The sequence below is a fragment of the Anser anser genome, assembly GCF_964211835.1.
Source record: "Anser anser genome assembly, chromosome: 1".
Classification (NCBI taxonomy): Eukaryota; Metazoa; Chordata; class Aves; order Anseriformes; family Anatidae; genus Anser; species Anser anser.
Genome location: NC_139720.1, coordinates 144518499 through 144543249, shown reverse-complemented (window position 1 = coordinate 144543249; position 24751 = coordinate 144518499). Strand labels below are relative to the sequence as shown.

General features: G+C 42.0%; 1 long non-coding RNA gene across 3 annotated transcripts; it reads right to left on the bottom strand.

Moving 5' to 3' along the window:
• Positions 1-284: 284 nt before the first annotated feature.
• LOC310891669 lies at positions 285-23715 on the bottom strand. Of its 3 annotated transcripts, none has more exons than XR_014577662.1 (4): positions 23454-23715; positions 18017-20145; positions 7434-7699; positions 285-6990 (listed from the first exon to the last, which is right to left on the bottom strand). It is a non-coding gene; the product is annotated as an uncharacterized lncRNA (long non-coding RNA). The 3 variants fall into 3 exon arrangements; XR_014577663.1 differs by having other exon boundaries at positions 288-6990; positions 18017-18207; XR_014577664.1 differs by having other exon boundaries at positions 288-6990; positions 18017-18167.
• Between the last annotated feature and the right edge of the window lie 1036 nt (positions 23716-24751).

Below are 24751 nucleotides of genomic sequence, written 5' to 3'. Positions count from 1 at the left end.
CTTCTGGGCAACCGATCAGAGCAATTAGCCAATGCAACCAAGGGAGCCTGGAGATGAATTCACCTGACCATGCCGTGTTTACTCAAGGATGAGAAAAATAGGTCTCCAGCCTCCACTGCCTGTGACAGATGTTTAGACACCTAGCTCATAGGTGGACACATACACTGAGGTTTTATTTTTGTCAAATTGGGATGCATTTCAAATGATGTTCAGTGGAGATTTACCTTAGATTTGGTCTTGTTAGGAAACCTGCAAAATGGAACAGAAAATATTTTTCTGTCATTTATAGGTGACAGAAGGCTGGAAAAGAATGCAAATACTTCAGAGGACAGGGATAACATTTAAAATGATCTTGACAGGCTGGAGAAGTGACTCAAGGCTTGTAGGGTCTCAGTAAAAAGAAATGCAAAATACTTCCTTTAGCCATTAGATTCAAATACAGAAATACACAATGGAGAGCTAACAGTAAGTCAGCAGTGCAGTGGAAGAATTTGGCAGTTGCTGTGATTCACAAACTAAAAATGTGTGTGTGATGTTGCTGCAGAAAAGGCAACTCCCATTCTTGGATCTTCTGGCAGGAATGTCATGTGCAAGGCATCGGAACTATTTAACATGCTCTGATTCATAATGATAAGGCCTCGGCTAGGGTGTTCCTCTGGCCAGGGCTGAGGACACTTTAAAGACAGATAATGACAAGCTGCAGAGAGACCTAAAGAGAAAATGAAATATGATAGGGGAGTTATATTACTTGTGCATAAATTCAGGGATTTTGCTGTGCTTATTCTGGAGAAGATTGGAGGATAGGGGTGAGGGAGGGCAGGAACCAGTCACCCAGCTCATCAAAGGTTATAATAAAAACGAGGGAGATCAAACTTCCTCTGTCTGCTAAGAAAAGAATGCAAGATAATTGGCCTGATTTGCATCAACAAAGGTGTAGTTAAATCCTAGAACCTGCAGAAGTTGCTGAGCCTCTTTTATGTTAGATTTTTAGGAACAGGTTCAACAAAAGGGGAAGGTTGAAGCTGTCAGGTGTTGTGATGGGACTCAGTAGGTCAGGCAGATGGTTGGACTTGATGATCTTGAAGGTCATCAGAAAGAAAGAAAAATAAAGAAAATAAAAACAGCTGCTTTAGGGCAGCAGAAGATGGACTTGTGCTTTTCTGCACACCACCAGCCCCCTAGAAGGAGGTAGGATGAAATGTTAGTCAATGGGAGTGGTTGAGAAGGCCTTGAAGGAGGTGGCTGAGTGCTACAGGAATCAAACCTAGTGCGTGTAACAAGTGGTCCTTGGCACCAACCCACCAAGGTCAGATAAAATGCATAGCTAACTCCAGCACCTGGTCCTCAGCGAGGCAAGTAAGGAGGAGCCCTGGTGGGGTGGCCTTTCTCTGCAGAAGGCATTCATTTCCTGGGCCCCATCGCAACCCCACTGCAGCACGAAGCTGAGTCTTGGGGGCCTGTGTCTCTGTGATTGTTGATCGAAGGCAATATGTAAACATTCTGCTCATTTTATCTTTTCTTTTGCTGTGAAGATGGAGTGATGCGAGTTTTATTACAGCACAACAGTTCCTTAGTAAGGTGGTTAATGAGCTGTCAGGATTTCTGTAATAAACTTCTCTTTCAGAGGGGTAAGTAATAACTCACTGCAAGATGAAGCACACTTTTAGTCATTGCTCAGAAATGTGTTTTACCAATTCTGAAAAATAAACCTCATTTTATTCAAGAACCTTATGTCTCAGTAAAAAAAGGCTACGGAGCTTTCTCAGAGCAACTTGTTTTTCAAAATATGAATATAATTACTCCTTTATGCTTATATTGAAAGTACGTGTGTTGTAGAGCTGTAGAACCGTAGAGGGAATCGGGACATTCTGGCTCATTAGTGTCATTCTTTCTATGTCTAATGCTATTTCCCTCTCCTCTAATGCTATTTCCATCTCCTCATGTGTATCCCTCGCAGGAGATGACTAATCCTGGCCACCAGTAAGTGACAGTGCGCAGAGCTCCAGCCAGGACATGGTGCTGCTTTACAGCAGAACCAGGTACTTTCTCTGCCGCACAGCTGCTTGGCTTGACACTTCCTGAATTTAAAAAATAAAAATAAAAAATTATCATTTTGTTTTAGCAACCTTGACCCTTTCTTTTCCAACATACATTGCCTGCAACAGTGGTCAAAGGGGCAAGAAGAGGAGATGGTGTTATGTCATGAGTAATTTGTCTGATAAGGCACATTGCCTTTTGCAAACAATCTGCACGCAGTTTGCAGTTCTTGACTTTAATAACTGTTTAAAGGTTTATGGTGTGGATACCTGAGCCGATTTTCACCCTGGGCTTTCTGCAGCCTTCCCAATTTTCCCGTCTTACAGCTGATCAGTGAGATCATGTGGTCTTGTTTCTTGTCCGTGAGCTGATCCAGGCTTTATGGCTGGGAAAATCCCCCCTCTTCATTGCTCAGATGCTTTTTTAGTATTCCAGAAATGTGCTTGCAAGTAGTAAAAGCACAATTTCAGGCAAGTGCCTTTTCTGAATATGCACGCAGGTTTTGATGGGGCTTTTAGGTTCTGCACACATTCTTGAAAAACACAGGAAGTTTCCTGCATTAGCTTTCATGAATAAGCAAACACAAAAGGACAACAAACGTCAACAAATCCGTGTTATATTCAGCGAAGGGTGCAGAGCACATCTCCCTGCCCGTCTCCCAGCTCCCCCGCTTGCAGGCTGCGGGTCGCATCGCTAAACTTGCCTCCTTCCCTCTGAATTGCTCGGGATCCTTTATAATACGGTCTTCATTTTCCTCACTGTGAATGAAGCAGTATTTTTGCTGATTTTCCACTTCACCCACTCCGGGACACCGATTGAGGAAATCAGGGCTCAGTGGCGGGGCTGCGATGTTTTGCTTCTGACCTCTGGTGGTTAGAGGGGGCTCTGCAAGCCCATTACTTTGAGAAATAAGCGGCATGGAAGAAGCAGGCAGCCTCGGTGGTTTCCTGCTAAGAATCAGATTTGATGTGGATGGATTGTTACCCAGCACTGAATTTACCTTAAGTACATCCTTACGTGATGTTCAGTTGATTGAATGAACACAGTCGTGCAAACAACGTGATGGGCAGAGGCACACTCAGGGGCACGAGTACCTGCGCTCACCCTCTTCTGGAGTGCTCACCCTCCAGTGAGTGTCCTTATTCTGCATTTTACATGGTGTTTTATTTTACCAATCCTCCTTCTCTAAAGAAAAGTACTCAAAATAATATATATATATTAGCATTGAAGACTTTGTTTATAAAATTCAATTAAATCCTCATTTCCTGAGTACTTTGCACCAGGTAAGCTGTGATCCTTTTTCAGCCATACAAATCTGTAGGCAAGGGAGAATCTGGCCATAGCTTGGTTAACTAATCTGCAGATCCACAGTGAAGTGTATACACATAAACTGTGCATTCATTAAGTATTTATAAATATTAACTGCGCATTAGCGAGGAGGAAGTTGTGGCGAATGGAAATCGGGTAACACACACACATCTGCATAACAAAGCCAGGGCTGGGTATAGGACAGGAATTCCTGCAGTCTAGTCCTGTTTTCAGCCAGCTGCCAGGCAAAAGCAAGAACCAAAGAGCTTTACTTCCTTGCACCAGCTGTAGCTGCTGCCCTGCTCCTGCCCAGGCTCTGGAGGTGAGCAGCCGTGTGTCTGTTGGGTGGTGGATTTTAAGTCTCAAGCTTTATCTCTGCCATGCCACTCTGAGGACAAAAAAAGCTAGGATTTCACCCCTGCTTGAGCTGCCTCTCCCTGTGGGGCAGTTATCCTACACCCCGCAGGGGTAAGATCGTTCTCTGATGGAGAACAGGAGAAGGCAAGTCTCCGTCTCCATCACAGTCCTCAAACTGTGTGGAAAATCACACAGCAGGGATTTTTGCTTGAATCTACAACCTCCTCTTGAACTGCACAGCAAAATGAGGTTTGGCTTCCTAGACCCTCAGCAGTACTTCAAAATCCTTTCCCTATGAAGTCCGATGTGGGAGAGCTAGGATTAATGAAATGGAAGGGAGGGATGAGCTGCAGGAGAGCACGTTTCCCCTGCAGAGTCCTGCAAAGAAATCGGGTCACCTCAATGGGTCTGACAGCAGGACTTCATCCTGACAAAGCATGTCAGCCTACTTTTAGCCTCGTGTACAGATCCCACCAGCCTGTCCTTAGTTTTAAGCCCACTGACTGCACTGGGATCTTTCCCTTGCTTAAATCTCAGGGCTTTTTTTTTGAGACGGGTCAGCAAAATTGGCCTTTTCGAGCTCACTGGGTTTGAATTAATGAGGCTGGGGTGTTTTTGAAGTAGTCTTTTCGAAAGTTGATTTAGAAATCTTTATCCTTTATTATCCGTGCCCTAAGAAGGTAAACAGCTCCTTTAGTGTGATGTGGTATCAGAAGGCATGTCCGCGCAGCTGCAGCTGCAGATACATTTTCTTCCCCGAGAACTCAGAGAATGTGCAATTTATTCCAAGGCCAAGCAATTTAATTGTGGTTGAGAAGAGTTTCATTACGGGTAGCAGACAAAGTCCTCTCAACAGATGGATGTAAAATCTACACCGCATTTCACACATTTGCTTGAAGGCAGTCCAAATCTGAAGTCACTGTGTCTAATGTACATGTATTTTTATTTTTATTTTTTGGCTTGTTGTACCATACATGCCCCAGCTTCTACACCTTTACACCAGCTGCCATGGACTTGGAGAAGGGGCACAGCAGCTCAGACTCGTGCCCAGACCAGTACATCCCACCCCATATCTATCTATCCCCTGGTAGGCTTATCTCCAGGCCTCCTAGGGATCACAAATGGAGACAATGACTGGGATGAGCCATTTATCAGCCATTCGATTCCCATGTGTGAAGGTAGTCCATGAATCTGGATTGAAAGATTTACAGTAGTTACACAGGAGAAGTCCTGGAGAGAGAAGAAATCAGCTCTGCTAAGTGTGGGGTGGAGTGCTGGAGGATCTGAGGACTCGTCCAAGTGTGCACAGACGATCTGGGTGAGAGCCAGGGATGAACACACCGCTCCAGTGCCCCTGTCCTAGATGTCCCAGAGAGGTGTGAAATGGGTAGCTGCAGTCTGACAGCTCTTCTCAGGACTGGCGGTAAGCAAGGAGGATGGAAACAAGGATCAGAAGAGTAGAGATGCCCAGCCAAGTGCCTGTCTATCCACTGTCTCACACTTCCAAAGCCAAGATATTCTTGGTAGAGGAATTTCACTGCATTCATGTCAAACCTTTGAGATCTCTTACTGTACCGAGAGCCTGGAGTAGAGGTAAGAGATGAGAAGCCCTGAGGCTGTTCCTACCTCTCCAAATGATTTTCCAGATGGATGGAATGGACAGAAAAAGAGTTTGCAGTTTATGATGTGAAATGCTTGCTTTGTTCTGAAGCAAAGGTGCTCAGCTTCTGTCTTAAGCTTTAATGTTTTAGAAAAAGGAAGTTTGAAAAACAGGCTGAGGTGGAATCCAAAGTGTGAAAACAAAATGTTTCAGTGCGGCGAATTACTTCTAGCTGTGTCTTCTCTCACCCCACCCACGGATGAGCTACACAGTGAAGTGAGAACACAGGAAACGATTTGGTGTTGCCGGGTTCAGATATGGCACCTGAAAAGAGCTTTAAGGGTGAGGAAAGGAGAGGAGGGGAAAAAAGGCCCTTTTTTACACCTTTACGTGCAATATGGAGGACATACGGAAATGCTAAAATCCAAAGACCACCGGCAGGTGTTAGGTATTCACCAGACAGCAAGAAAGGAGGGGAGCCAATTTCAGCAAGAAGCAGCCAACGTTGCTGTGCCAGGCTGAAGGCAGTGAGGAGAGACAGGCAGCAAACGAAACAAGAAAACAGGCAAACCAGCCAAAACCTGCACAAGTCCCGCATCAGCAATACCTCCCACGAGTCTAGCACCATCTCAGCCTGGGAAGCACGGAGAAGGGCACGAGGGAGAAGTGAGTGAAAAGACAAGGGCAAGCAGGAGAAGGGGGAGAGAAGCACACACATCCCAGCAGAAACCTGCTTCCCTTTGCTCTGTGTGCTTTTCCTATCTCACCCTACCAAGCTTGCGGCTAGTCGATTAGATCGCTCTCTCCCCCTTGCCATTTGTGTGTCACTTCTCTGCTTATCTTGGATCTTCCCCAGGGTAGGGAGCATATCTACGTGTACACAGTCTAGCTGCACTGCAACACAGAGGTTAAGGAGAATAGGAAAGTGCTCACAGAGAGAAAACAGAGCAAGTAGAGATATATATATATTTATTTTTTTCCTGTGAGCAAAGAAAAAAAAATAAAAATGTTAGTGTCTGAACTGGTTGCATGTAACTGTATAAACATATTGCAAGTCTGCTGCCCTCTGTGCTGTCATTATTCCCATGTACCTATTTCCCTAACCTCGCTTACCCTGTGCAGCTAAGTATGGTGCCCTTTTACTGGAAATCAGCCCTGCCGCTGTCAGCTTTGAGAAAGATCATTGTAATGCTTCCTGTAGGGGAAAGAAAGAGGAAAATCAGTGCCTGATGTGCTAGCAGACAGTAAAACTTGAGGGTCAGAGGAAGCCACAAATCTGCCAGAGATGATTAATTCAGCGGAGAAAGTGGAAGCCTGAAAGTTTTTTCTCTTTCATCTGTACTGTCAAATTTCTTTTCGCTTGATGCAAGGGAAAGCACACGATTAGGAGAGATGGCTGAAATGAGGTGTCCTAAGGCATGGGAGACGTCGGGATACCAGGCTGTTGCAGGGCAGCATGCCACCGATCGGGACCTATCAGAGCATGGGTGACACGTGCCTGCCTGGCGTGCCGGCCCCTGTCCCGTCCTGTGAAGTGGCACATTGGAGGATGTCGGATGCTGCCTTTTGGATGATCAGATCAGAGCCATCTTCGATAGGATTCAAGCTGTGGTGCTACTACCTCATCTCCAGATTTATGGTTTTAGCTCTCCTTGGAGCAGCACCAAGATGAGTTGTGCGAGGCTGAACTGTGCGACAAGGAGGGAGAATTATGGTAAATACAAATGAAGCTGCCAGAAGCACCTCCATAATCCCATAGTCATTGGGAATTCCCAGTAGCATATTTATTAGAAAGGAATGAACACATTTGGAAAAAATAATTTCTTAGTTGCTGACCCCTCTCTGGAAAAGGACCAGCATCCTTCAGACTGAACGCACCGTCTGTCTGCCCCTTTGTGTTCCCACCCTGTGTTCCCTGAACCACACGACTTAAAAATTTCAGACATCTCTATTCCACTATCAAGACCCTATGTAGTCCTTGCTCTGCAAATACCCTTCTGGTCTTCCCTTCCCACCCCTCTATCCCCCATAAAGCCACTAGCATCATTTCATTCTCTGTTTACTTCTCTCATTCTGCTGCCTCCCCTTTTGCAGCTCTGCAATGCATGAAAAAAGTTTTTTGTATTCTTACCGTCTCCCCTCTGAAGCTCATATTTGTCATGGATCTGACAGGTAGCGCAGTAATATGGTAGCAATAACACATACACTGGATCTTCAAGATGTACGTGGGGGATATATGTACATAAGAGAGCTGTCAGAGGATGTAACCAAAGGGATGCAGGACGTTCTTCTTCATCCTCCTCTCCATTCATCCATTTCCTCCTGCTTTCTGCATTGCCTCTTCATTTTGTCAGTGAACTCTGAACCAGGGACTTTGTTTCTGTCACTGGTGAGGAACTAAAATGAAAATAATAACAGACCAAAAAACAAGCAAGGAGTTTTAATATTTGGTCTTCCCTGGCGGTGGTGCAGAAGTTTTTGAGTAACTGGTAAGAAACCAGGGCGCAGAGTGACGGGAAGGCTTCCCTGCAGCTGTGGTGTCTCTGGCAGCCAGGAGGCAGCAGGGAAATACAGCACCTGGATCCTGACACCTTCTCTCACAGCTTTGGGCCCTCCCCAGAAATCACCTTCACTACAACCTTGTCCAATTCTTGTCTTCAACTGTGGGCTGTTGACAAACCCCGCAGGAAACTTACTTTCATTACCAGGTAAATCAAATGCTATATGTACACCTTTCAGACTTGACTTAATTTTAACATCTTCAACACCCAAAGAGCTAGCTAATATTTTGTGCGTTTTTCTTATAATTTTCAATGCACTAACACATGCATGGTTGTTCCGGAGCAGCACTGATCTAATAGAAGACAGTTGTCTGCAAACAAGGATCCCAGTTAGTGCAAACCCAGTGATGAACTGGAAGTCATGCAACAAATCTCTCAAAGGACTAAGATTACAAATCTTACAATTTTTAGACCCATAAACTATGTCTACACTTAATGCAAAATGGAAAAGGGACTGATTCCAGCTGGGAAGCAAAGTGGTAGTGTATCCTCATATCCAGCCAGCTAGAAGCCATGGCCTCTCCTTCCTCCTTTCAAAAATCCCCAGTGTGGCCATGTCTGGACTCCTGCTGGGATTGTCCCTGCACATCCTAACCTCTGAATTGTTCCCAGCCACCGTGTAGGGGATTGCTGGCTGTCTTGGCCAAAACACTTTAGGGAAAATGCTACTGACAAGCTGCATGGTCACCTAGAGGAATAGTGCTCAGGCTCACATCTTGTTGCTGTTTAATTTACCAATGCAAACATGTCCATGTTGCATCCATTCCCTAGCATTTTTGTTTTCTTGTTCTTATCTTTCCTTGACAACCTCACATGGCATTTATCTGTGTACTGAAATGTGAGAGGCTAATATCCCACTCTGTCCAGAAGAATCTGAAGAAAATGCTATACTGAGAAGCAGATCATGAAATCCTGCAGGTCACTACGTGCATGCTGGACTCTTTGACTAATTTATAAGGCGTTCTTATGCACACGAGGCTGATTTCCCCCAAAGATGCAACAGCAGCATGCTTTGAACACAGACCCTGAAACACACCTGTTGTCAACCCGTGGCTTGTATGTGTACATGAACAGGAACAGAGACATGTTCTCAAAATGTTTTTCGTAAAGAAGCAGCTGAGGAGATGATGACCATTGTTTTAATCAGATGGGAAGTTTTCCCCACACGTTTTCCTAAACTAAAATCTTGGTCTGCCAATCTGCCTTGGCAAAAGAGCTGCCAGATGTAAGGCATACAGACCTGTCATATGCTTTTGGTTTTGAATGAATGTAAAAAAAGTAATAAACATACCTTGCAACAGAAAATTAGCTTACAAATAATTTCAGTACTCTGAACTATACCACAGTTAGAACAAGCTTCAGAAACCTAAGCATGCACTGGGATATGAAAATTAACAGCTGGGAAGTGATCTTTGATGAAGTGTATCAAAACCTTGGATCCAAGCCTCTCTGAACCTTTGATAATGAACCGTCATGCTTGGACTGGCTGCTGGTGCCTCTTTTCTCCTGACTCTACAAACTAACGAATTCACTGATCTTCGAAGCAGAAGAAACTGCTATGACTGACAAGTGTGATCTTTTCCACTTTGCTGGCCACAGAGTTTCACCAGACAAAACATGCCCAGGAGGGAATTCTGGGCCACTATTGTGTAGGCATCCACGCTGGAAGGATCATTTCTTGCACATAGTATCAGTTGGAATGGGATGAATTTGGCACTTTTTGCTTCTGCAGTTTTGAGGTCAGATACCTTTCCTTGGAACTAACAAAAAGTACACATACATTTTGCTTCAGATTCGCAAAGACTCCATGTAGACTTTTGTCCTGGGAAGGAAAGAGGTACACTGGGATATTGGGTGCCTGCCATATCTATAGCAGGGATCTGCTGGAGGTCACCACGGTTGTGTAGACACACTTGTCAAGGAACATTGGGTAGTGAGGGTTTGGGTGGTACGAGTTAGGTACCTTAATGAAGCACAGTTTCCCCCAGCTTTTTGGCCTCCAGGAAAGGAAACTCAGCTGTCTGAGCTCAAAGTGCCCCTCAGAGTGGCTGGGGACCAGAAAGTAGGGCCGTGTCATATTCTGCATCTGCTCAGCAGTTTGAGTTTAGCTCTTCCTATAAGTTCCAGTTTGTTCATTTATTACTTGCTGTGATTGATTTCTGTGGGTATTTGTTCAGTCATGCGACAATAACTGAATATAAGCTGGTTATTTGTCTGTTCTATATGCTATTCAATAGGTAAGAAATGTCCTTACCTTTATGAAAGCTCAACAGGCATGAAGCATCATTTATTAAAGCAGGGAGAAAAAAAATACTGGACTGAATGTAGAATGTGCCTGCAACCTGCCTGAGAAAGAAAAGAGATGGAGTTCTCCATTTCTGAAAACTGAAGTCCTAGAATTGATATTATTCATTTTATCTGAATAATTAAGCCGTAATGACCATGGCATAGGCTATTTCAGGCAATTAGTGATCAGCTCTAGGGGTTGATGGCCTGTGAGGAAGCTAAGGGACATTAACCTCTGCTGGCTATTAGTCATCCAGATATTGCCATGTGCTGACTCTATTGCAAATTCCTCCCATTTTTAAAATATACAAGTTCAAAGTTACACTAAAAGCATCCACGGTGAAATGACTGCAAGGGAGACAGACACCTCTGCAGAAATAGCAAGCAACAGGGGCGGTGCTGTGATGGCCCAAAGACCTCTCGAGGATGTCTTGGCTTCTCTGAGAGTCCTGGGGCTGTGGTGCTGCTGAGGGCTGATGGCAGAAGGGCCAGGAGGCATCTTCTCATGCTTTCGGTTCCCCAGCAGTCAAATGGTCCCCTCTTTGGGGGCCAATTTATGCATGTTGTCGTATGAGGACAGGCTGAAAGAATTGGGTCTGTTTAACCTGGAAAAGAGAAGACTGAGGGGAGACACCATTAATGTGTATAAATATCTGAGGGGAGGGTGTGGAGAGGATGGAGCCGGTCTCTTTTCAGCGGTGCCCAGCGACAGGACGGCAGGCAACAGGCACAAAATGAAGCACAAGAGGTTCCGGTTCAATATGAAGGGGCGCTTCTTTACTGTGAGGGTGACAGAGCACTGGGACAGGTTGCCCAGAGAGGTTGTGGAGTCTCCTTCTCTGGAGATATTCAAAACCCACCTGGATGCCATCCTGTGCAACGTGCTCTAGGTGACCCTGCTCAGCAGAGAGGTTGGACTAGATGATCTCCAGAGGTCCCTTCCAACGTCAGCCATTCTGTGATTCTGTGATTCTGTGATTCTGTGACTCTGTGAATAGTTCTTTTGCATAATAGTTCTTTGTTCTGCTTCTTTTGCATTTTTGTAACTTTCTCTATGGATGTGTAAGTAAACCTGAGATTACATATACATACATACATTTACATATATGAAAAAGCAAAGTATTTGAATATTTTGTGTAAAGACTACTTATAAGGGATATTTATTTAGGCCTTTCTTTTAATGAGAACTGGTTAACAGAGTGTGGTGAGGCCCTGGCACAGGCTGCCCAGAGAAGCTGTAGATGTCCCATCCCTTGAGGGGTTCATGGCCAGGCTTTGGGCAACCTGATCTAGTGGGTGGCATCCCTACCCATGGCAGGGGGTTGGAACTAGATGATCTTTAAGGTCCTTTCCAAACCGAGCTATTCTTTGATTCTATGATTCTATGAAAACATTTGATCTGTCCTTCTCTCAGTCTGCCCTGACATATCCTTTTGTAGCCTGTTAAACTGTCCCTTTGCTGGTCACACAGCACAGAAAGTATGGCCCTAACAAAGATGAAACAGAGCTTCAAGATCACTGACATTTCAAACTGCAGCCTGAAATGTTAGACAGAGACTAACTATGTAGTTTAATAAGAAAAAGAAAAAAAGAAAAAACAAAAAACAAACAAACAAAAAAAACACAAAAAAAAAAAACAACACACAGACTCCCAAGTCTGTAATAATCAAATTAACATGGGTAACAAGTCAGTTGACCATCAGCAGAGAAGAAGAAACCAGAACAGTAATTGTTTTCATTTCATTGGCAGAAAATTTACTTTATTCACTTTTTTTATTCATGCGTGTCCTGGAGAAAAGGGGGGAATAAGGAGGTGTTTCATAATGAAATTATACTAGAAACAGTCTAGTGGGTCACATGTATTGTTGGTGTAATTTTGCTGCAGAGGAAAGTAGTCTAGTTCTTGTGAGATCACTATATGGCTTATTTCTCTGGGCCACTTACAACAGACTCTGGAGAAAGAGAAGTGTGAAAACTGTATGAAAAAATACTTAAAGAGCATTTATCACTTCTATGGATGATAGAATTCTTATCTGTTGCAGAGTTTATTCATTTTGTTGCATATTACTATATCCTCAGGCCCAAGCTGTAATTGTTTTTTCATTGCAAAGAAGAGAAAAAGTGATGCCATCAGACCAAGTGTATTACTGGATGAGAAGAGACAAATTGTAAATAAACTTTTTGCTGTGGCCTATGTTTAAAAACTGCATCCAGATTTCACACCAAATTGCCCTATTAAGCTGTAAATTCATGGTATACTAAAAGCTTCTTCTACAGTGCTGCCTGGTCTTTTTCCTTTTTTCTTTTTTCTTTTTCCTCTTTTTCTTTTATTTTCTTTTTTTCCTTTTTTTTCTTTTTTCTTGTTTTTCTTTTCTCCTTTCTCTTTTCTTTTTTCTATTTTTTCTTTTTTTCTTTCTCTTTTCTCTTTTCTTTTTTCCTTTTTCTCTTTATTCTTTTTTCTTTTTTTCTTTTATCTTCTTCTTTTTTCCTCTTTTTCTTTTTTTCTTTTTTTTCTCTTTTTCTTTTTTTTTTCTATTTCCTTTTTTTTTTTTTTCCCCAAAAGTCTAATCTTTTGATATTGCTGTCCAGATAAGCTTTCAAGGGTTAGTATTTTTTTAGAAGTGCTTAATACATGGGATTTGGGAAGGTGAAGGTCTAAGAGAACTGATGGCCTTGAAGTTTCTGAAGAAAACAGCTGTAGGGAGGAGGACAGAGAAACTCAGCTTGACCTTACCAACCCAATGAAGTCAGCTGCCCTGTGTCCCTTTCTGGTTTAATTAAGACTGGCAAAATATGCTTGCCTCAGCCCAAATCTCATCTCAAAGCCTTTACTGCTGTGATGACTGAAATGAAAATGCTCAAGCTATTTTGTTCACCTATTAAAAAAAAAAAAAAGCAGCTTACTTTAAATGGGTAATAATTTGCAGCTGGTTGAGTTTCCCTGGTAATTAGATTTATCTCTCTCAGAGTTTTTGTACTACTCATATTTTCACAGTTTCAAGTCTGATAGCCTAAGTATTTAGAGTAGCTTCTCATGTCCAAACTACACACATTAGTCTATTTATAAACCTTTAGGTTTACAAACTAATTCATAGATATAAATCACCTTTAAAGTGTGAATGTCAGCCTTCATCCTTTCTTTTCTCATTTTTTCACTTCATGGTAAGGTTAAAATGCTCAAAACATTCCCATAGTTTCCTCACGTATTTTCACAAGGAGTAAATTAATTTCAGATTCAAGAAAAAAAGGTGCAGTAGGTGCCTTTTACACAAGAGGGCAGATCTGCTTCTCCTTTCATACTCTGTAGTCCCCTATTCCACCTTGTTCACCAATAACTTCTGCATTCAGCCAGGTATCTGGGTCTAGATGTCACAGAGAAAGCATGGTGTTAAAGAAGGGTTTTGGTCTGAACAGACACTACCATCTAGGGATGGTCTAAAGGCTTTTTATACTGCTAAAGAAATGCCCATAAGAGTATAAGCACACACTTATAAATGCTCTGTTATATAATTATCACTGTGGTTACAGAAGCTAACCTTTGGGTTTGCAAGCCCTGAAAGAAAAAGAAAAAAAAAAAAAAAAGACTTGCAAGCCTACAAAGAGGCAGGTTCACATTTGGGTTTTTCATCCTGTCCCTCACCTCCCTTCCTCCCCTTTCCCCAGCACAATTTTGAAGTCTCAGACCGCAGGTACCAGTTTCCAGCCCTCTCTGCTGGCTGAGGATGAAGATTTCATTTTGGAGCCTTTTGACAGGGAAGAAATGACCCCAGCCTGGAGCCAGGCTGGGGGCTCTGCAGCTCACTTCAGTGTCTAGGGAGTCAAGCCAATGTCTGTGACACACTCCTCAGGCTGTCAGCAACCCAACACAAGTGAAAGTCCGCTCCTTCTCCTATAAAGGATTGATTGAACTTAAAAAAAAATCCAGGTCCTGTATGATGATACTGTTGTACAGCTGCATTTTGTACATCATGTACACCAAAAAAAAAAAAAAAAAATGTTGCAAGTTTTGAAGAGCACCAAAGGGTTATTTTTTAAGAGAGAAAAGGCATTCTATATCAAACCCTTGTCTTGCAGCTCCTGGAATTTTTAGAAAAAAATATGCACAGTGTTTGCCTTCTGAATGCCCTTAGGCAAAGGCTGGAGTCAGAGAATGGGAAAAATAGGACTTTTTACGAGAAGAGAAGAGATCAGATAAGCTCATCAGAAAAAAAAAAAAAAAAAAAAAAACACAGAAAAAGAAAACTGACCACAGCTTATCTGTATATCTTTCCCTTGTACTTTATGGTGTCCTTTGACTCTGTCATACCCCATATATTTCATGTACAGGAGCAGATTATTGCTGTCACTACTGTCACTTGGTAACTGTACAGCTAAAGCCACCTGTTGGAGACCGTGTCAACACAAGAGCCAAATGTCACCAGCTTTAAAAGAAAAAAAAAAAAAGGAAAAAAAAAAAAGGAATAGCAGTAAAGCCACTTATGTCAGACACAGTTAGAGATTTACTGGGACGTTGCTGGAAGAGACTCTGGAACTTTCCAAAATGCTGGGCTGGTGACTGTCAAATGTGTTTGCTTTTCCATTTTAACAATCAATGGAAGCTGCGTATGTGGAAAGACTGATGAACTATTTCTCACGTCAATCATAATTAGGGAAGCGCTAATCATGTTAAGGAGTTGTTATCATACATTAAATTAAATGAATGACACATGCTCTTGTACATTGCACTCACCAAATGACAAACCCTTCTAAGGTACTCTCTCTTGCTCTCTACATCATGCACGTTTGGCCTACGAATATATAGTAATTGATGCTTTTAATTAGATTATCGCAGTGTATAAAGTAAACAGTATTCCTGTTATCTGTTAGTCATCTTTTTCCTTTTGCAGAGACTTCTATATAGTCAAGACATTAATGGATCTACCTTCTAAATGTATTCCACAACGCTGTTGAAAAATTGCTCTAAGGACTTGAACAATATCATACAATCACAGAATCATTAAGGTTGGAAAAGCCCTCCAAGATCACCTGGTCCAACCATCCCCCTGCCACCAATGTCACCCACTAAACCATGTCCCTAAGCACCAGGCCCAACCTCTCCTTGAACACCCCCAGGGACGGTGACTCCACCACCACCCTGGGCAACCCGTCCCAGTGCCTGACTGCTCTTTCTGAGAAGAAATGTCTCCTCATTTCCAGCCTGAACCTCCCCTGGCACAACTTGAGGCCATTCCCTCTTGTCCTGTCACTAGTTACCTGTGAGAAGAAGCCGACCCCCAGCTCCCCACACCTTCCTTTCAGGGAGCTGGAGAGAGCAATGAGGTCTCCCCTGAGCCTCCTCTTCTGGAGACCAAACAACCCCAGTTCCCTCAGGCGCTCCTCACAGGACTTATGGTCCAGGCCCTTCACCAGCTTCGTAGCCCTTCTCTGGACACGCTCCAGGGCCTCGGTGTCTTTCTTGTAGTGAGGGGCCCAAAGCTGAACACAGCGCTCGAGGTGCAGCCTCACCAGAGCCGAGTACAGGGGGACGATCACCTCCCTGCTCCTGCTGGCTGCACTATTCCTGACACAAGCCAGGATGCTGTTGGCCTTCTTGGCCACCTGGGCACACTGCTGGCTCATGTTCAGGCAAGCATCAACCAATAGTGAATCAACAGGGAGGAAAACAGGAGATTGTTTGATTGTGCTCCCTGAGCAAGCTAGCAATGGAAGACATTTAATCAGCTGTGTTACAGTGGGATTTGGATTCCCTTAGCTAGGTCAGTACAGGGAAGAAACATCAAGAGGTACTGAAGTGGCATATCCAAAATTTTCTTAGCCATGGCTAAAAAGTAACTCTTCTGCAAGTAAGAGAGATTTGGCTAAACTATGTGCTTCTTAATAGTGAAAGGGGGAGCTCGTGAGAGTGTATATATCTATGTATACATACATAAAAGTGAATGTAGGGAATGTAAAGACAAGTAATACAAATTAGAAAATATGCTGTGTAGCAAAACAGGAGAAAATACAAGTATACTGGCCAGCTGCCAGCAGAGCACGTGGAGCTATTCACCTGACCTTATCAGCTTTCCTCAGCAATTGCTTTTGGGCACTGCTGGTGGCAGGGTGCTGTGCTGGCTGGCTCTGTGCTCAGAAGCAGTACAGCCTGTCTCCCATCAGGCTTACAGACTGCTGGAGGAATTGTAGTTCTACCAGGAGCAAAATACTTATCGTGATACCAGCCTACTGCTAGAGGGAGATGACAAAGATGGTAATTTAGTGAGGGTTTGTGTTGGTGTTAGTGAAAAAGCAGAATTCCCTTTTTCTGATAATAATTGTGTAGAGATCTTGGAGCACCATGCATATCCCAGAACTGTGGGAACATGCTGATTCTGTGTCAGCAGCGGACTAACTTCAGCTGTTGAGCCTGACATCAGACATTAGCAAACGGAAAATAACAAAAGACCTGGAAAACGAAAGAAGGAGCAAAGGTGGAGAGTTTAATGCTGATCCACATGGCTTTATGAAAAATCAATCTGTTCATAAAAAAGTCTGATTTCCTCTTTTTTGGCAAGATTACCAGTCTGCATGATAAAGAAGCTTGACAGAAGGAGAAATAGGAGGGCATATCCTCCATCAGGTATGGCATCGCAGCCAAAACGTGCTGTGATGCCACAGGCATCAAAGAACCACAGACATCAAAGAACCACAGCTAGACAAAAAACAGGCCATCCCCATTGGGTGGGCAATGGTATCCCCAGGAATATCAACTCCCTACGGCAGCTCGAGAGGTGACACTGGACAAGGAGCAGCACAGTCACCTGGGGCAGTGCCAGCAGCCTAGGTCCTGGGCATATAATCAGAAGAGCAGTGAATTAAATTTAGCTCTGTTTTCAACATAGATACCAGCAAGTAATTCTGGTGTCCTGATTTTCAGAGGGACTTGAAAGGCTATGGAGCCTGCAGTGAAGAGCTACCAAGATGAACTGAAGGCTGGAAAAACTGCCTTGTACTCAGAGACAGGAATAATCTGTTAGTTCTTAAAAACAGACTGAAGGGAGGTTCAATTTCTGTGTAATTTCCTGTGTGAGAAAATATACATATATATATATATTTGGAAGGTAAATCCAAGTGAATTCAAATCAGAAACCGTGACAGACATTTTCAGCTGTGAGACTTAGTTGCTGGAACAAGCTACAAAAGAAGATGCTGCATTTGCCATCATTAGGTGTCTCTGAGTAAGAGCAAATCTTTTGGAAGAAACTACTATCTTTTTTTCTTTTTCTTTTTCTTTTTCTTTTTCTTTTTCTTTTTCTTTTTCTTTTTCTTTTTCTTTTTCTTTTTCTTTTTCTTTTTCTTTTTCTTTTTCTTTTTCTTTTTCTTTTTCTTTTTCTTTTTCTTTTTCTTTTTCTTTTTCTTTTTCTTTTTCTTTTTCTTTTTCTTTTTCTTTTTCTTTTTCTTTTTCTTTTTCTTTTTCTTTTTCTTTTTCTTCCCAGAAAAATATGGAACTATGGACTTTGTTGTGAAGCAGATGAGATTTGAGTTATCACAAGAAGTTGCCTCCACACATCAGGATGGAATAGAGAACTCGCTCCTACCAAGACAGTGCAGGTCGCATCCATGTAGTGAAACCCATTAAATTCCACTGCAGTGTCCACTACTGAGTTTCTGGGACTGATAGTTAATTTTAAAAAATGACTGGGTTTCTTCCCACTGGTGGCTGTGCTACAGTGGCTGGAATAAGGTTGCTTATATGCCTGACTTAGCCCCAGTCATGGATGTGGGAGAGGAAGGATGGCTGGAAGAACATGTGCTGGGAATTTGTTTAGATATCCCAGATAGTACTTGTGGTGTGAAACAGACATATCACCATCCAGGCAAGCACTCTTACCTGTTTATTTTAGTGCTGCTGGAAGCTAAACATGTTCCTGCTTTTCCTCAGTTGCCACGTAACATCCCCTTCTGTTGTCACAACCCAGCTCTTGCAATTGACCAAGACATCTTGGCTGTTTGGAGCCACTCTTGGCTGGTTTCTCTCTCCTCTGTCAGACATAAAGTTTCAAGTGATTCAGTAGGGTCTTTCTGGAAAAGATGAACTTGCTTAAATGGAATAATTTCTGTAAGTATTCTTACATCTAAGTTGTAAATGTTATTTAACCCAGAGCGACTACTTTGTGTTTGTGCAGCGGATTTCATACACACTGGGGAGTGTTTCAGACCTGTTGTCTTTAACTGCTGATGGGATTTGCAGCTATGTTTGTGAATTCCAGCTTTCCCATTTACCTCACTGAGCTCCAAGTTTATACACTGAAAAGAACTGGAATAAAATATTAACACCACACGGCTAAACAGAGAAAGTTTGTACAGTATCCTGCACTACATTTTTCTCCGCTTTCCATTGGAAAAAGAACAAATAAGGCAAAATGAGGCTGAACATCTATAGCAATATATTGGTTTAGAAAACATTGTCTTTACTTCTTTAGAAAACAAAACACCCTGACTCACATATAATTTATGTGGAGCATGCACTTGATTTAGAGAAGGCCTTAAAATGACCCATTAATCCCAAATCAGTTGGAAACTAGAATAGCTGTAACTGATCTGTTGTCACAACAGCAGTACACAGAAGTCATAGGAACAGACGGAGAAGATAACACTGCTGAAATGTAGATGTTTTCCCACAGTATCATCAGGCAGCTACAAACACTTTTATAGTTATCAAGGAGATATAACTAAGTTAAAAATTATAATCGATGTGTTTTTCTTACCTATCTTATGTAAAACAGAGTATTGCTTACTGTTTGTCATTTAAATAATTTTTACCTTATTATTTTACTTCTTTCTTTTTCTCCTTGGTATATTTATATTTCCAGCCTACTCATTCATTCTCACATATAAGCACATTGCTTACGTGTTAGGATTTACAGCAGAGGATTCAGTTTAAATCAGAAAAAGACTGAACTTTAATTAGACTGGTTCTAAACCATAAAGCAGGGATAAAGCTCTTATTAACTAGAAATTTGTCATCCCTGACCAAAGTTAATAAATAAATATTTATTTTATACTAGAGGGTTTTTTTTGGTTTGTTTTGTTTTAATTACCTAAACATCTGTTCATGTTAACCATCAGTTCCAGAAGCATTTGCAGCCATGACATTGCTGGAGATGCTCAGTCTGCTGGAGTCCTGCAAGTTTCTGGGCTTGGTATGAAACTGGAGGAGGGAAGTTGGGAAACTTTCCCTCAAAGTGACCACAGCATATATGGAACTACATCTTTGTCTCCGTCCCTTCCTGGAGGAAACGCGCAGCCTGCATGTCCTGTTTTGTGGGCACACATACTGTAGTGGCAGAAAATGTGTGTTGCAGAAAACAAGAGAAGCACTCCTCTCTGTGCAGCTCTTCTCCAGCTGATTAATGAGGGGGGAATTAGGACCAACCAACATATGTGGAATGATGGCAAGCCGCAAATTATCCATGTGTGCCAGCTGGAAAAAGTGAGTCTGTCTCCCTGAGTGGGCAGCCCAGTGCCCACACAACTGCCAGAGACCCTACTGCCAATTGTCACTCGGAGGACGTTTGCCCTTAGCCCCAGCTCTCCATTTTCTGCCCACCCCTCCAATGGGGACATTCATCTGTGGTGGCCTGAATGTCCCATTACCCTTCACAGACCCTCTGCTCTTCTGCTTAGGTCGTTCTGATGGCCCACCCATGCTAAAGCCTCACAGTGTCTTCTTCATCTGATCTTGTATGACCTTCTTACCACACACTGGGGCTTCTTTCTGAGAAAGCCCTTCACGGAAAGGGTAAGGAAGCACATAAGTCATCAGCATGATAAGAATGTGCAGCTTACAGTCGTCACCAGGATTTTTAACTGCTGTTTGCAAATGTGAGCAGATCCACTTCCCACTGCAAAAATTGCTTGGATACAAAAGGCCTGCTCTTGTCTGGGCTGGTCACATGGAGGCTTCCGTGTTTGTTTGCTGCATTTTTCTTGTTATTCATAATTTATTTAGAACTGACCCTGTTCAAAGTCAAAACAAAGACAGTATGTTCAGTCACTCAAATTATAGTCTGTTCCCCAGGGCAATAACCCAAGACTGCAAAAATTCATACAAAGCCTTCAGAAAAAAGAAGGAAGAACAGCAGCCTCGTTATTTGGCAAGCAAGAGCTATGATTTTGTTGAGACTTGCATAAGAGAAACATTATTAGATCTTGTTTTGTCCTCTCACCAAGGAATCTCTGCATAAGAGTAAATTATTCAGGCAGTCAGGATTTAGGATATGCCAGAGCAGAAATGGCCATCACCGTGCCCTCCATTTGTCCTGTGTTCCTCAAAACAATCCTCTTGTGCCGGGCTGCCTAATGATCCTCAAAATTTTGGCCTGCTGATCACATGAAGTGACTCTCTTTTCCACTGAAAGATGTTTCACGTCAGAGCTGTGAACCACAGAAGAGCAAGCTAAGAAAACTTCAGGAAGCTCTCTCAGTCAAGACGAGAGACATCCGGATGTTTACAGCTCCTGAAAGACTCAGTAACAAGCTTCAGAAAGGAGGCCACAGGACGGTGGTTACATTAATAAAAATAAAGATTATTTTTTTATTTTTTTTTCTGGAGATGTACTTGCTGGCTTGCAACTAGCTTCTCTGCAAGCACAAGGGGATGATGCTCAAAGTCCAGCAGGCACTCGGGCATCACCTTCTGGTTGTTGAAGTGAGTTGTAGGATGGGGGACCTGTAGGGGAGATGCGCCTATAGAAATGTTACAAATGCCTAATCCCAAGCAGGCTTCCTCAAACAGACTCTTCTTCTTTCTTTTCTCTTTCTTTTTCTTTCTTTCTTTCTTTCTTTCTTTCTTTCTTTCTTTCTTTCTTTCTTTCTTTCTTTCTTTCTTTCTTTCTTTCTTTCTTTCCTTTCTTTCTTTCCTTTCTTTCTTTCTCTTTCTTTCTTTCTTTCTTTCTTTCTTTCTTTCTTTCTTTCTTTCTTTCTTTCTTTCTTTCTTTCTTTCTTTCTTTCTCTTTCCTTCCTTCCTTCCTTCCTTCCTTCCTTCCTTCCTTCTTTCTTTCTTTCTTTCTTTCTTTCTTTCTTTCTTTCTTTCTTTTTCTTTTTCTCTCTTTCTCTCTTTCTCTCTTTCTCTCTCTCTTTCTCTCTTTCTCTCTTTCTCTCTTTCTTTTTTGTTTTTTATTTTGTTTTTCTTTGTTTGTTTATTTCTTATGATTTGTAGTCAGAAGTATAGAATTGCAGATCAATGCGATATTTCCTGATAAATTGCCATTCTTTCTGCTACTCTTACAGCACAGCACATCTAAACTTAGCTAACTGTGACCTTTTAAATTTTTTTCAGAATTTCTCACTTAGGCATACCATACCTTTCTTTTTTTAGATCAGTGTGATAGTGATTTTTGGAAACTGAGAGACTACTGTGGGGAAGAAGGATTCCTGTTCTTATTCCTACTTACATGTTTTCAGCCAGTTTTGGAGACGGGTTACCAAGATGACTGGACTTTTGGTCACATGTCATTAGAGTTCCTTCCCCCCCAAAAGGAAATTATTTTCTAAATAACAGCATACATAGATGGATCATGTTTATGAGTCATTTTGTAACACTGTTCTCCAAATCTGCTCTAGTTTTGGCAGCCTTATTCTTTAGATACCTTTCCCAGGTAGATAACCTGGAGTAAGAAACAACATTGTGGGTGGATCAAACTGTATTTATTTCACAAGGACTAATGAGCAGCCATGGTATGGCAGAAATTTTTATGACCTCCACTTAGCTTAATATGCAACCACCTATCATTTCTTAATGAAATTGCTGACTACAAATCAGTCCTATGGACCATTAGAAAACTTTAAATGCATTGTTCACTGGTGACTTTTTTCTGGACTGTGTGTTGACCTTTGTGTGCCTTCTCTCTAATTTGTCAGTGAAGGTGTAAAAATGAACAAGAGACATATCTAAGCAGAAATCCCTAACCCTACCATTTAACCCTCATCAGAAGTCCTAAACCACTGCGATATAACTAGCTGATGTGCTGCAGGTGAATGTTATGCAGGTAGAACCATATAACTTTGTGGAAGAAGCAGGCAGAAGGACAAGATAAATCATAGAACAATAAGAGATAAAAGGACTTTTTTACCATACTTTGCAACCTGAAAGAAAACTCACTAAATACAGCAAGCAAATCATATGACCCAGTAGTTCAGTAAAACCATCATTGCACAGGATGCTTTTTTTTCCCACTGTGCAAATTTAAATCACTTCTGCAGATGAAGAGGAAAATCTACATACACTTCTTCATGAATTTAAAGAGAAAAGGCCAAGAGCAATATTCTCATTCACTTCCATGACAAAGCAAAACTCTGCACAATGATCAAAGTTATACCCTGAGTCACAGTCTATGTGACCTTTTCATGTATTTATTTGTAATAGTTACCAAAAGCAGAGAAAGGCTTTATACTGTTATCTTAAAGGGCAATGAGCAAGGGCCAAACCCTTCTGTTTCTGAAGTCAAACAGGCTGTGAACCAGTATCTTCTGTACTATATAATTTTATCCTGAAAATCCAGAGCTGAGTTTTGGGGTAGGCAGGTCTTTTGCTCTGACCAGGTAAGAAATTTGGGGTCTGTTAATCTCTTATGAGTGTTTGACCAACACTGCCCACACTAGTGCCTGATCCACCTGCATGTGGCCCCGGACCTATTGACTCTTCATTACATAAGGACCAGAGACAACCATTCCAAATTAATTATCTCCTTCTTTTCTTTCTCTCTCTCTATCTTTCTGTCTGTTAATGCTTGAACGAGAGATAGGATTCCTGTCTGAACTTGACTTAACTTTTGCTGGTGAAGACCATTAATCGCAGAGACAAGACAATCTCCCATCTCATTTTCTCTTCTGCTTGAAGACTCCCCTCCTGCTCCTCCTCACCTCTCTCCCAAACCCTGTCAGAGAGATAACAGCTTCTCCTCGGGGGCAGCAGAGACTGTCTGGGATAGTCAGCCCCAGACACCCAAGCTCTATTTGGCATGTCAGTCACTGTGCAGGTATGAACTTGGCAGATACACGATATGATCTACCCGCCCTCCTTTTTCTCCTCCTAAGGTCAGCATGCTTGTTTTGCTTGCAGCACCCAAGTGACAAAACTAGCAAGGCTGTGGAGATAAAGCAGAAAATGACTGAGCAATTGAGGACTGAGAAAATCCAGGGATGAGATGGAAAACCAGGCAAGAAAAGCTAGAGCTAGCAGCCAGCAGGGAACCGGCAATAAAAGACCATAGCAGTCCTTGGGTTTGTATAAACTTTCTACTTTTATATCCATGAAAGTGACTCACGGCTCCCGCAGAACTGGATTTCAGGATGACGAGGCAGAACCTGGCAGACGGCCGTCCCGTGCTGTTCCTGCTCTTGCTCAGCACTATTTCTCTCCTCCCACATGGCATTTGCTTTAAAACACTAGAGCTGGTTCTAGGGAAGGTTTTGAAATGCTAACATGAAGGCAAAAAATAAGAACTTATCTTCCAAATACTTTTCCTAATTAATTTGATATGAGGAACCCGAGAAGTAAGGTTTTCAGGTTCCTGGGCTCTGCAGAATTCTGAAAGACTTTTGAGGGAGAACAGCCTGTTAGCTACATTGCTGCAAATGTCTTGTTGTATGGTCATACTGTGTGTGTGTATCACCCAACAACCACTAAGAGCCCTTGATAATTTTCATGTACATTGTTAGAGAGGTAGTGATCTCATATATATATATATATATATATATATATATATTTCTTACAGGAGTCAAGAAAATAAGAAGTCACTTAGAGAAACAAAACCATAGAAACATATAAGATTGAGGTTGTCTCCTCATTAGACATCAGGGAATCCATAACGAATTCTCCAAACAAAAGAGAGATGGCAGTTTGAACTTCTGCATTTTTGATAATGCCAAGACTAACACAAAACTGTAAAAAGAAAAAGGGAAAAGGAAAGAGGAGAAAGGTTAAAGGAAAAAGGGAAAAGGGAAAAGGGAAAAGGGAAAAGGAAAAAGGAAAAAAAATACTTTCCCATTTCATATTTGTACAAAGCAGTAGGACCTTGTTCTTGTTTTTAATTGCTAAAAACTCTCTGCTTCTTACTGTATCTGGTGTATATGTTGCATATATATTGGCATCTTTGCAGATTTATTATCTGATAGATAAGAAACTTCAACACATCCTTGTTTAAATTCATCTGTATTTTAAATTCTCATCCTGATCTGAAAGGTACTAAGGCATTTGTCAAACAAATGTAAGGATTTGCTATTTGTCAGTTTAAAATCTGTTACCTCAGCTACAGAAAAGAAATGTTGTTCTGGTTTCTATGAGTTTCTGGTCTCTGTCAGGGTTCCTAGGCACTATGGCAATACAGATAAATAATATCTGCAGAGAGAGCCAAATGGCACAGGTGCAAAAATAGTTTGTACCAGCTGAGAAAAAAAACTGTGCTTCTTGTGCTTCCCTTGTTTTGCAAGGAAATTTTAATTTTCTTGATAGAAAGATAGAGAGAGAGAGTAGAAACCTCTAGGTCATGCTAAAAATAATTCAAAAAAAAAAAAAAGAACAAATGTGTTTTAGAAATGCCTCTGAAGTGCCTGCTGAGAGCTG